Source organism: Oncorhynchus tshawytscha, unplaced genomic scaffold, assembly GCF_018296145.1.
Source record: "Oncorhynchus tshawytscha isolate Ot180627B unplaced genomic scaffold, Otsh_v2.0 Un_scaffold_18560_pilon_pilon, whole genome shotgun sequence".
In the NCBI taxonomy this organism is placed as follows: domain Eukaryota; kingdom Metazoa; phylum Chordata; class Actinopteri; order Salmoniformes; family Salmonidae; genus Oncorhynchus; species Oncorhynchus tshawytscha.
Genome location: NW_024609666.1, coordinates 189974 through 200000, shown reverse-complemented (window position 1 = coordinate 200000; position 10027 = coordinate 189974). Strand labels below are relative to the sequence as shown.

General features: G+C 43.6%; 1 protein-coding gene across 6 annotated transcripts in view; it reads left to right on the top strand.

Moving 5' to 3' along the window:
* depdc7a (DEP domain containing 7, paralog a) overlaps positions 1-10027 on the top strand; it is a 47391-nt gene that overhangs the window by 13342 nt on the left and 24022 nt on the right. Inside the window, exon 1 of one of the 6 annotated variants that reach the window (XM_042316755.1) lies at positions 71-356. The exons of 4 other annotated variants lie outside the window; for them this stretch is intronic. The gene's annotated coding sequence lies outside the window, so the exon portion shown is untranslated. Of the gene's footprint in view, positions 1-70; positions 357-3415; positions 3611-10027 lie in introns of those variants that run through there. One more of the 6 variants, XM_042316757.1, reaches the window with a different exon arrangement.

The window sequence follows — 10027 nt, the reverse complement described above, 5'->3', positions numbered from 1 at the left end:
TGTGAGAGAGACCAAGAGGGGGAGACAGAGAGATTAAGGGGGAAATGTAACATTAAGGGGGATATGTAAAACATATTCTCGGTCTTTTCATATTCTAAATGTCTAAAAAGCGAAATACTTATCATGTAAATGAGGTTGGAGGTGGAGGCGTTATTTAACGTTGTAATCGTCCTGAATAACGTATAGTGAGCGAGGCGGTTTCGGGTCGACTTTGCAGTTACGTCACTGTGGTGCGAGAAGGGACTTCGGAGAAGCAAGAGGACAGACGTTAGTAGTAGGAGCCAAATGATACCGTGGAAACGAGAGGTAGCCGTTTAGCGCTCCGGGAACTGTTTTCATGCTGCACAAACCACGAGGTAGGCCTAATCAAATATTTCATCCTTTATGATAACTCTGAAATGTTTTTTTATTTATTACGAAATCATGTCACAGCTTTTGTTTCGTTTTCCAGTAAACCTATCAGAAAATGTTAGAGAAAGTGCTTTGATTTTGCTATAGTTTGTGTCAATACATAACTGTTTAGGCCATGGAGCTGAATAGATCCAAATGATTTATAGTTGAAATGTATTCTATAAGCCTATGGCTCCGTTTTTAGGTGTAACCTAGATGGGTTACATCCCAGTCAACTAAACTATATAGCCTGTAATTGCTCAACATTGTATATATTGTTTCCTAATGTAACAATTAACAGTTCATATTTTCAAATAATTAATTCATGACCATAGCTATATACATTATTAGTCTTTTTTCTTCGGAGGAACAACAGTATTTCTGATTCCAATGATTTATGGCAGTGCAGTTTCTCAGCTCTTGTAGGCTATAGGCATAATCTGCAGTGAGAGGTATTTAGACTCAAATTCAAACTGCATGGGTTTTAGATGTACGTTAGTAGTTTCCTTCGGGCTCTATCAGTTGTGACTAGTCTGAGCGCGTAGAGGAATGAACGTCACAGAACCAAGCCTAGTTTACTTTCTGTCTGATGCCTGTTGCCTTTTGTCATTCTTCGAAATATTCTTCTTAATAGGTTATAAAAAAAAGTAAAATCGTGAAAAGAATCATGTAAAACTCCAAGGTCTTCTACCTGAGCCTAATTATTTCCAATAGGTACACTTCCGGCTACAGCAGATAGTCTCCCCTATCAGTCCACAAATCAACGCGTTCCATTTGGGAGCAAGTATGCGGTGATACTGTTCCCATTGGGATTATTTACCTGCATGGTGTGCAAACACACCGCTCTCTGTTGCCCTTGACCGAATAGAGCGAATTCCCCCTGATGCAACGCGCCCGCGAGAGGAGAGAAGGAGAGCTGGGGACTGGGGGAGGGAGGGGAAGTGGGATGTTTGGCGACAGCTATGCAAACTGGCTCCAATCTCAGTTGGGGCGGGCAAACCGAGGTGACAGACCATTCCGATTCCCAGGATTGTTTTCATCCGCACATCGACCCCGTGAACTCCTCAACTCGAGTGATGCTGACGTTGAGCAGATCCGGATTACTGTACCAGGATCCCCAGACGGTTTTTCCAGATGGTCGCCCTCTAATACCGCTTTCTTAACCCCCAAATGAAGGATTCCACTCTAATGCAGTTTACAGTAATTTATCCAGTAATGGGGTTTTCTGGGTGTTAAACCAATGAATGTCTTGTAATCCTGTGTAATTGTATTTCACTGCATGTCTTTTTCCAGGCCTACATTAGGCTGCTATTACATTGTCATCAATATCAGCCTGGAGGTTCTTTGTTTTTCACTTCATCATTTTAGTCATTTAAGCAGCTATCAACCATGTTGTGATGGTCATGTCAGGCTATCAACCATGCTGTGATGGTCATGTCAGGCTATCAACCATGCTGTGATGGTCATGTCAGGCTATCAACCATGTTGTGATGGTCATGTCAGGCTATCTACCATGTTGTGATGGTCATGTCAGGCTATCTACCATGTTGTGATGGTCATGTCAGGCTATCTACCATGTTGTGATGGTCATGTCAGATGGTCATGTCAGGCTATCAACAGGCTATGGTCATGTCAGGCTATCTACCATGCTGTGATGGTCATGTCAGGCTATCTACCATGCTGTGATGGTCATGTCAGGCTATCTACCATGCTGTGATGGTCATGTCAGGCTATCTACCATGCTGGTCATGTGGCTATCTACCATGCTGTCATGTCAGGCTATCTACCATGCTGTGATGGTCATGTCAGGCTGCTGTGATGGTCATGTCAGGTCTATCTACCATGCTGTGATGGTCATGTCAGGTGATATCTACCATGCTGTGATGGTCATGTCAGGCTATCTACCATGCTGTGATGGTCATGTCAGGCTATCTACCATGCTGTGATGGTCATGTCAGGCTATCTACCATGCTGTGATGGTCATGTCAGGCTATCTACCATGCTGTGATGGTCATGTCAGGCTATGGTCATGTCAGGCTATCCACCATGCTGTGATGGTCATGCTGGCTATCTACCATGCTGTGATGGTCATGTCAGGCTATCTACCATGCTGTGATGGTCATGTCAGGCTATCTACCATGCTGTGATGGTCATGTCAGGCTATCTACCATGCTGTGATGGTCATGTCAGGCTATCTACCATGCTGTGATGGTCATGTCAGGCTATCTACCATGCCGTGATGGTCATGTCAGGCTATCTACCATGCCGTGATGGTCATGTCAGGTTATCTACCATGCCGTGATGGTCATGTCAGGCTAAGATCTTTTTATTGTTATTTTATCCAGAGTTGTGCTGTTATTCAGGCTATCAGCTGTCTGTCAAACAGCTGTAGTGACTGGACGGTGCCTGTTACAACATAGTTCATTGGTTACATCAGTAATATGCAAAACCTTCCAAGCGGTACAGGATATTGTGTTGTCGGAGTGCCGTCCGAAGAGGGAAACTGTGTTTGACATTAATGGGACACATTAACATGTGGTTCATGGATATAGGAGACATCCAGCACACACCTTCTTCCTTATGGACCTGTTTTGTTACGTCAATGAAAGGAAAGTGAATGTCTGCTCACTGCCTGCTACCTACGCTCCAGGTGGGAGGTGCCCTTTGACACAGATCTAGAATCAGATTACCATCCTCAAATCATAACCTTAACCATTAAGGGTGAAAATTTAAAACTGATGTTAGATCATCTTAGGAGCAACTTTATCCTACTCCGTCTGGTGCCGTCTGGCACAGTGTGTTTTGGGGCCATAATGGTCTTTATCAGGTTGTGATGTCATATGAGTCTGTAGTGGTGCTGTGAGGAAGTGATTGAAGAGGTTCAGTCCCCAGTGTTCTATTCTCAGCTCCTTCCTGAACACTGCACTAACATTTGCTTACCAGTCTTTAAATGGTTCCCGCTGGGGGAGGAATAAAAGCTTCTCACAGACCTACAAAAAAAACACAACCCCCCCCCACACACACACACACACACCCTTTCCCTTCCACAACCCCCAGCAAAACCAATGGCAGCAGTGGGGTAGGCAAGCTGTGCCTCCTGTTCATCTCAACGAGAACTTCACGAGAACTTCACCAGCCCCTTCCCCTTCCCCTCAACCCATAAGCCATTTATGGTGCAGCAGTTGAAGTAGAGCCATGCATTGATGCACAGCGTATTGAGGTAAAAGTGTGGGTTGCTGTGTGTCTGCCTGTAATTATATCTGCATGTGAAGATTACAGAAGGTTTTTGATGAGTTTGAAATGATTAGCCTCACTGGTGCGATCTGATGACGTTCAGTGTGTGTGTGTGTGATGTGGGATACGGCCCATCCTGTTGATGTGGCTGGATAGGAAAGAGCATGCTGGGATGGATCAGCCTGGAGCTGACAATCTCATCATTGTGGCTGAGATAGCCCTGGAGATGCGGCTGACAATCTCATCATTGTATCAGAGTTGGATGAAGAGGGATGGGTGCGGTGTGTACATCTGTTTGTGTGTGTGTGTGTGTGTTAGAAGAGTGTCTGTATGTTATAGGGGATCGGTTGGGGAGGGACATTAGTCCCAATGGTGCCATTACAAGGCGTGTGTGTGTGTGTGTGTGTGTGTGTGTGTGTGTGTGTGTGTGTGTGTGTGTGTGTGTGTGTGTGTGTGTGTGTGTGTGTATGTAGTGTAATGTCAAGGCTGGTGAGTGTGCTATTGTTCTTGGCCTAGAAGGTTCTTTACTTTGGAGATGTTGAACTGTTGGAAGAGCTCTGTAAAGGAGATGATGAACTGTTGGGAGAGCTCTGTAAAGGAGATGTTGAACTGTTGAAGAGCTCTGTAAAGGAGATGATGAACTGTTGGAAGATCTCTGTAAAGGAGATGATGAACTGTTGGGAGAGCTCTCTAAAGGAGATGATGAACTGTTGGAAGAGCTCTGTAAAGGAGATGATGAACTGTTGGGAGAGCTCTCTAGCTCTCTGTAAAGGAGATGATGAACTGTTGGGAGAGCTCTGTAAAGGAGATGTTGAACTGTTGAAGAGCTCTGTAAAGGAGATGTTGAACTGTTGGGAGAGCTCTGTAAAGGAGATGTTGAACTGTTGGAAGAGCTCTGTAAAGGAGATGGAACTGTTGGGAGAGCTCTGTAAAGGAGATGTTGAAGAGCTCTGTAAAGAGATGATGAACTGTTGAACTGTTGGAGAGCTCTGTAAAGGAGATGTTGAAGAGCTCTGTTGGAAGAGCTCTGTAAAGGAGATGTTGAACTGTTGTCTGTAAGAGCTGTTGGAAGAGCTCTGTAAAGGAGATGTTGAACTGTTGGAAGAGCTCTGTAAAGGAGATGTTGAACTGTTGGAAGAGCTCTGTAAAGGAGATGTTGAACTGTTGGAAGAGCTCTGTAAAGGAGATGTTGAACTGTTGGAAGAGCTCTGTAAAGGAGATGTTGAACTGTTGGAAGAGCTCTGTAAAGGAGATGTTGAACTGTTGGAAGAGCTCTGTAAAGGAGATGTTGAACTGTTGGAAGAGCTCTGTAAAGGAGATGTTGAACTGTTGGAAGAGCTCTGTAAAGGAGATGTTGAACTGTTGTAAAGGAAGAAGCTCTGTAAAGGAGATGATGAACTGTTGGAAGAGCTCTGTAAAGGAGATGTTGAACTGTTGGGAAGAGCTCTGTAAAGGAGATGTTGAACTCTGTAAAGGAGATGTTGAACTGTTGGAAGAGCTCTGTAAAGGAGATGTTGAACTGTTGGAAGAGCTCTGTAAAGGAGATGTTGAACTGTTGGAAGAGCTCTGTAAAGGAGATGATGAACTGTTGGGAGAGCTCTGTAAAGGAGATGTTGAACTGTTGGAAGAGCTCTGTAAAGGAGATGATGAACTGTTGGGAGAGCTCTGTAAAGGAGATGTTGAAGAGCTCTGTAAAGGAGATGTTGAACTGTTGGGAGAGCTCTGTAAAGGAGATGTTGAACTGTTGGAAGAGCTCTGTAAAGGAGATGTTGAACTGTTGGAAGAGCTCTGTAAAGGAGATGTTAAACTGTTGGAAGAGCTCTGTAAAGGAGATGTTGAGCTGTTGAAGAGCTCTGTAAAGGAGATGTTGAACTGTTGGAAGAGCTCTGTAAAGGAGATGTTGAACTGTTGAAGAGCTCTGTAAAGGAGATGTTGAACTGTTGGAAGAGCTCTGTAAAGGAGATGTTGAACTGTTGGAAGAGCTCTGTAAAGGAGATGTTGAACTGTTGGAAGAGCTCTGTAAAGGAGATGTTGAAGAGCTCTGTAAAGGAGATGATGAACTGTTTGGAGAGCTCTGTAAAGGAGATGTTGAACTGTTGGAAGAGCTCTGTAAAGGAGATGTTGAGCTGTTGAAGAGCTCTGTAAAGGAGATGTTGAACTGTTGGAAGAGCTCTGTAAAGGAGATGATGAACTGTTGAAGAGCTCTGTAAAGGAGATGTTGAACTGTTGGAAGAGCTCTGTAAAGGAGATGTTGAACTGTTGGAAGAGCTCTGTAAAGGAGATGTTGAACTGTTGGAAGAGCTCTGTAAAGGAGATGTTGAAGAGCTCTGTAAAGGAGATGATGAACTGTTGGGAGAGCTCTGTAAAGGAGATGTTGAACTGTTGGGAGAGCTCGTAAAGGAGATGTTGAACTGTTGGAAGAGCTCTGTAAAGGAGATGTTGAACTGTTGGAAGAGCTCTGTAAAGGAGATGATGAACTGTTGAAGAGCTCTGTAAAGGAGATGTTGAACTGTTGGAAGAGCTCTGTAAAGGAGATGTTGAGCTGTTGAAGAGCTCTGTAAAGGAGATGTTGAACTGTTGGAAGAGCTCTGTAAAGGAGATGTTGAACTGTTGGAAGAGCTCTGTAAAGGAGATGATGAACTTTTGGAAGAGCTCTGTAAAGGAGATGATGAACTGTTGGAAGAGCTCTGTAAAGGAGATGATGAACTGTTGGAAGAGCTCTGTAAAGGAGATGTTGAACTGTTGAAGAGCTCTGTAAAGGAGATGTTGAACTGTTGGGAGAGCTCTGTAAAGGAGATGTTGAACTGTTGAAGAGCTCTGTAAAGGAGATGATGAACTGTTGGGAGAGCTCTCTAAAGGAGATGTTGAACTGTTGGAAGAGCTCTGTAAAGGAGATGATGAACTGTTGGGAGAGCTCTGTAAAGGAGATGTTGAAGAGCTCTGTAAAGGAGATGTTGAACTGTTGGGAGAGCTCTGTAAAGGAGATGTTGAGCTGTTGAAGAGCTCTGTAAAGGAGATGTTGAACTGTTGGAAGAGCTCTGTAAAGGAGATGATGAACTGTTGAAGAGCTCTGTAAAGGAGATGTTGAACTGTTGGAAGAGCTCTGTAAAGGAGATGTTAAACTGTTGGAAGAGCTCTGTAAAGGAGATGTTGAGCTGTTGAAGAGCTCTGTAAAGGAGATGTTGAACTGTTGAAGAGCTCTGTAAAGGAGATGTTGAACTGTTGGAAGAGCTCTGTAAAGGAGATGTTGAACTGTTGGAAGAGCTCTGTAAAGGAGATGTTGAAGAGCTCTGTAAAGGAGATGATGAACTGTTGGGAGAGCTCTGTAAAGGAGATGTTGAACTGTTGGAAGAGCTCTGTAAAGGAGATGTTGAGCTGTTGAAGAGCTCTGTAAAGGAGATGTTGAACTGTTGGAAGAGCTCTGTAAAGGAGATGATGAACTGTTGAAGAGCTCTGTAAAGGAGATGTTGAACTGTTGGAAGAGCTCTGTAAAGGAGATGTTGAGCTGTTGAAGAGCTCTGTAAAGGAGATGTTGAACTGTTGGAAGAGCTCTGTAAAGGAGATGTTGAACTGTTGGAAGAGCTCTGTAAAGGAGATGATGAACTGTTGGAAGAGCTCTGTAAAGGAGATGATGAACTGTTGGAAGTGCTCTGTAAAGGAGATGATGAACTGTTGGAAGAGCTCTGTAAAGGAGATGTTGAACTGTTGAAGAGCTCTGTAAAGGAGATGTTGAACTGTTGGGAGAGCTCTGTAAAGGAGATGTTGAACTGTTGAAGAGCTCTGTAAAGGAGATGATGAACTGTTGGGAGAGCTCTCTAAAGGAGATGTTGAACTGTTGGAAGAGCTCTGTAAAGGAGATGATGAACTGTTGGGAGAGCTCTGTAAAGGAGATGTTGAAGAGCTCTGTAAAGGAGATGTTGAACTGTTGGGAGAGCTCTGTAAAGGAGATGTTGAGCTGTTGAAGAGCTCTGTAAAGGAGATGTTGAACTGTTGGAAGAGCTCTGTAAAGGAGATGATGAACTGTTGAAGAGCTCTGTAAAGGAGATGTTGAACTGTTGGAAGAGCTCTGTAAAGGAGATGTTAAACTGTTGGAAGAGCTCTGTAAAGGAGATGTTGAGCTGTTGAAGAGCTCTGTAAAGGAGATGTTGAACTGTTGAAGAGCTCTGTAAAGGAGATGTTGAACTGTTGGAAGAGCTCTGTAAAGGAGATGTTGAACTGTTGGAAGAGCTCTGTAAAGGAGATGTTGAAGAGCTCTGTAAAGGAGATGATGAACTGTTGGGAGAGCTCTGTAAAGGAGATGTTGAACTGTTGGAAGAGCTCTGTAAAGGAGATGTTGAGCTGTTGAAGAGCTCTGTAAAGGAGATGTTGAACTGTTGGAAGAGCTCTGTAAAGGAGATGATGAACTGTTGAAGAGCTCTGTAAAGGAGATGTTGAACTGTTGGAAGAGCTCTGTAAAGGAATGAGATGTTGAACTGTTGGAAGAGCTCTGTAAAGGAGATGTTGAACTGTTGGAAGAGCTCTGTAAAGGAGATGTTGAAGAGCTCTGTAAAGGAGATGATGAACTGTTGGGAGAGCTCTGTAAAGGAGATGTTGAACTGTTGGGAGAGCTCGGTAAAGGAGATGTTGAACTGTTGGAAGAGCTCTGTAAAGGAGATGTTGAACTGTTGGAAGAGCTCTGTAAAGGAGATGATGAACTGTTGGAAGAGCTCTGTAAAGGAGATGTTGAACTGTTGGAAGAGCTCTGTAAAGGAGATGTTGAGCTGTTGAAGAGCTCTGTAAAGGAGATGTTGAACTGTTGGAAGAGCTCTGTAAAGGAGATGTTGAACTGTTGAAGAGCTCTGTAAAGGAGATGATGAACTGTTGGGAGAGCTCTCTAAAGGAGATGTTGAACTGTTGGAAGAGCTCTGTAAAGGAGATGATGAACTGTTGGGAGAGCTCTGTAAAGGAGATGTTGAAGAGCTCTGTAAAGGAGATGTTGAACTGTTGGGAGAGCTCTGTAAAGGAGATGTTGAGCTGTTGAAGAGCTCTGTAAAGGAGATGTTGAACTGTTGGAAGAGCTCTGTAAAGGAGATGATGAACTGTTGAAGAGCTCTGTAAAGGAGATGTTGAACTGTTGGAAGAGCTCTGTAAAGGAGATGTTAAACTGTTGGAAGAGCTCTGTAAAGGAGATGTTGAGCTGTTGAAGAGCTCTGTAAAGGAGATGTTGAACTGTTGAAGAGCTCTGTAAAGGAGATGTTGAACTGTTGGAAGAGCTCTGTAAAGGAGATGTTGAACTGTTGGAAGAGCTCTGTAAAGGAGATGTTGAAGAGCTCTGTAAAGGAGATGATGAACTGTTGGGAGAGCTCTGTAAAGGAGATGTTGAACTGTTGGAAGAGCTCTGTAAAGGAGATGTTGAGCTGTTGAAGAGCTCTGTAAAGGAGATGTTGAACTGTTGGAAGAGCTCTGTAAAGGAGATGATGAACTGTTGAAGAGCTCTGTAAAGGAGATGTTGAACTGTTGGAAGAGCTCTGTAAAGGAGATGTTGAGCTGTTGAAGAGCTCTGTAAAGGAGATGTTGAACTGTTGGAAGAGCTCTGTAAAGGAGATGATGAACTGTTGGAAGATCTCTGTAAAGGAGATGATGAACTGTTGGGAGAGCTCTCTAAAGGAGATGATGAACTGTTGAAGAGCTCTGTAAAGGAGATGATGAACTGTTGGGAGAGCTCTGTAAAGGAGATGTTGAACTGTTGAAGAGCTCTGTAAAGGAGATGATGAACTGTTGGGAGAGCTCTCTAAAGGAGATGTTGAACTGTTGGAAGAGCTCTGTAAAGGAGATGATGAACTGTTGGGAGAGCTCTGTAAAGGAGATGTTGAAGAGCTCTGTAAAGGAGATGTTGAACTGTTGGGAGAGCTCTGTAAAGGAGATGTTGAGCTGTTGAAGAGCTCTGTAAAGGAGATGTTGAACTGTTGGAAGAGCTCTGTAAAGGAGATGATGAACTGTTGAAGAGCTCTGTAAAGGAGATGTTGAACTGTTGGAAGAGCTCTGTAAAGGAGATGTTAAACTGTTGGAAGAGCTCTGTAAAGGAGATGTTGAGCTGTTGAAGAGCTCTGTAAAGGAGATGTTGAACTGTTGAAGAGCTCTGTAAAGGAGATGTTGAACTGTTGGAAGAGCTCTGTAAAGGAGATGTTGAACTGTTGGAAGAGCTCTGTAAAGGAGATGTTGAAGAGCTCTGTAAAGGAGATGATGAACTGTTGGGAGAGCTCTGTAAAGGAGATGTTGAACTGTTGGAAGAGCTCTGTAAAGGAGATGTTGAGCTGTTGAAGAGCTCTGTAAAGGAGATGTTGAACTGTTGGAAGAGCTCTGTAAAGGAGATGTTGAGCTGTTGAAGAGCTCTGTAAAGGAGATGTTGAACTGTTGGAAGAGC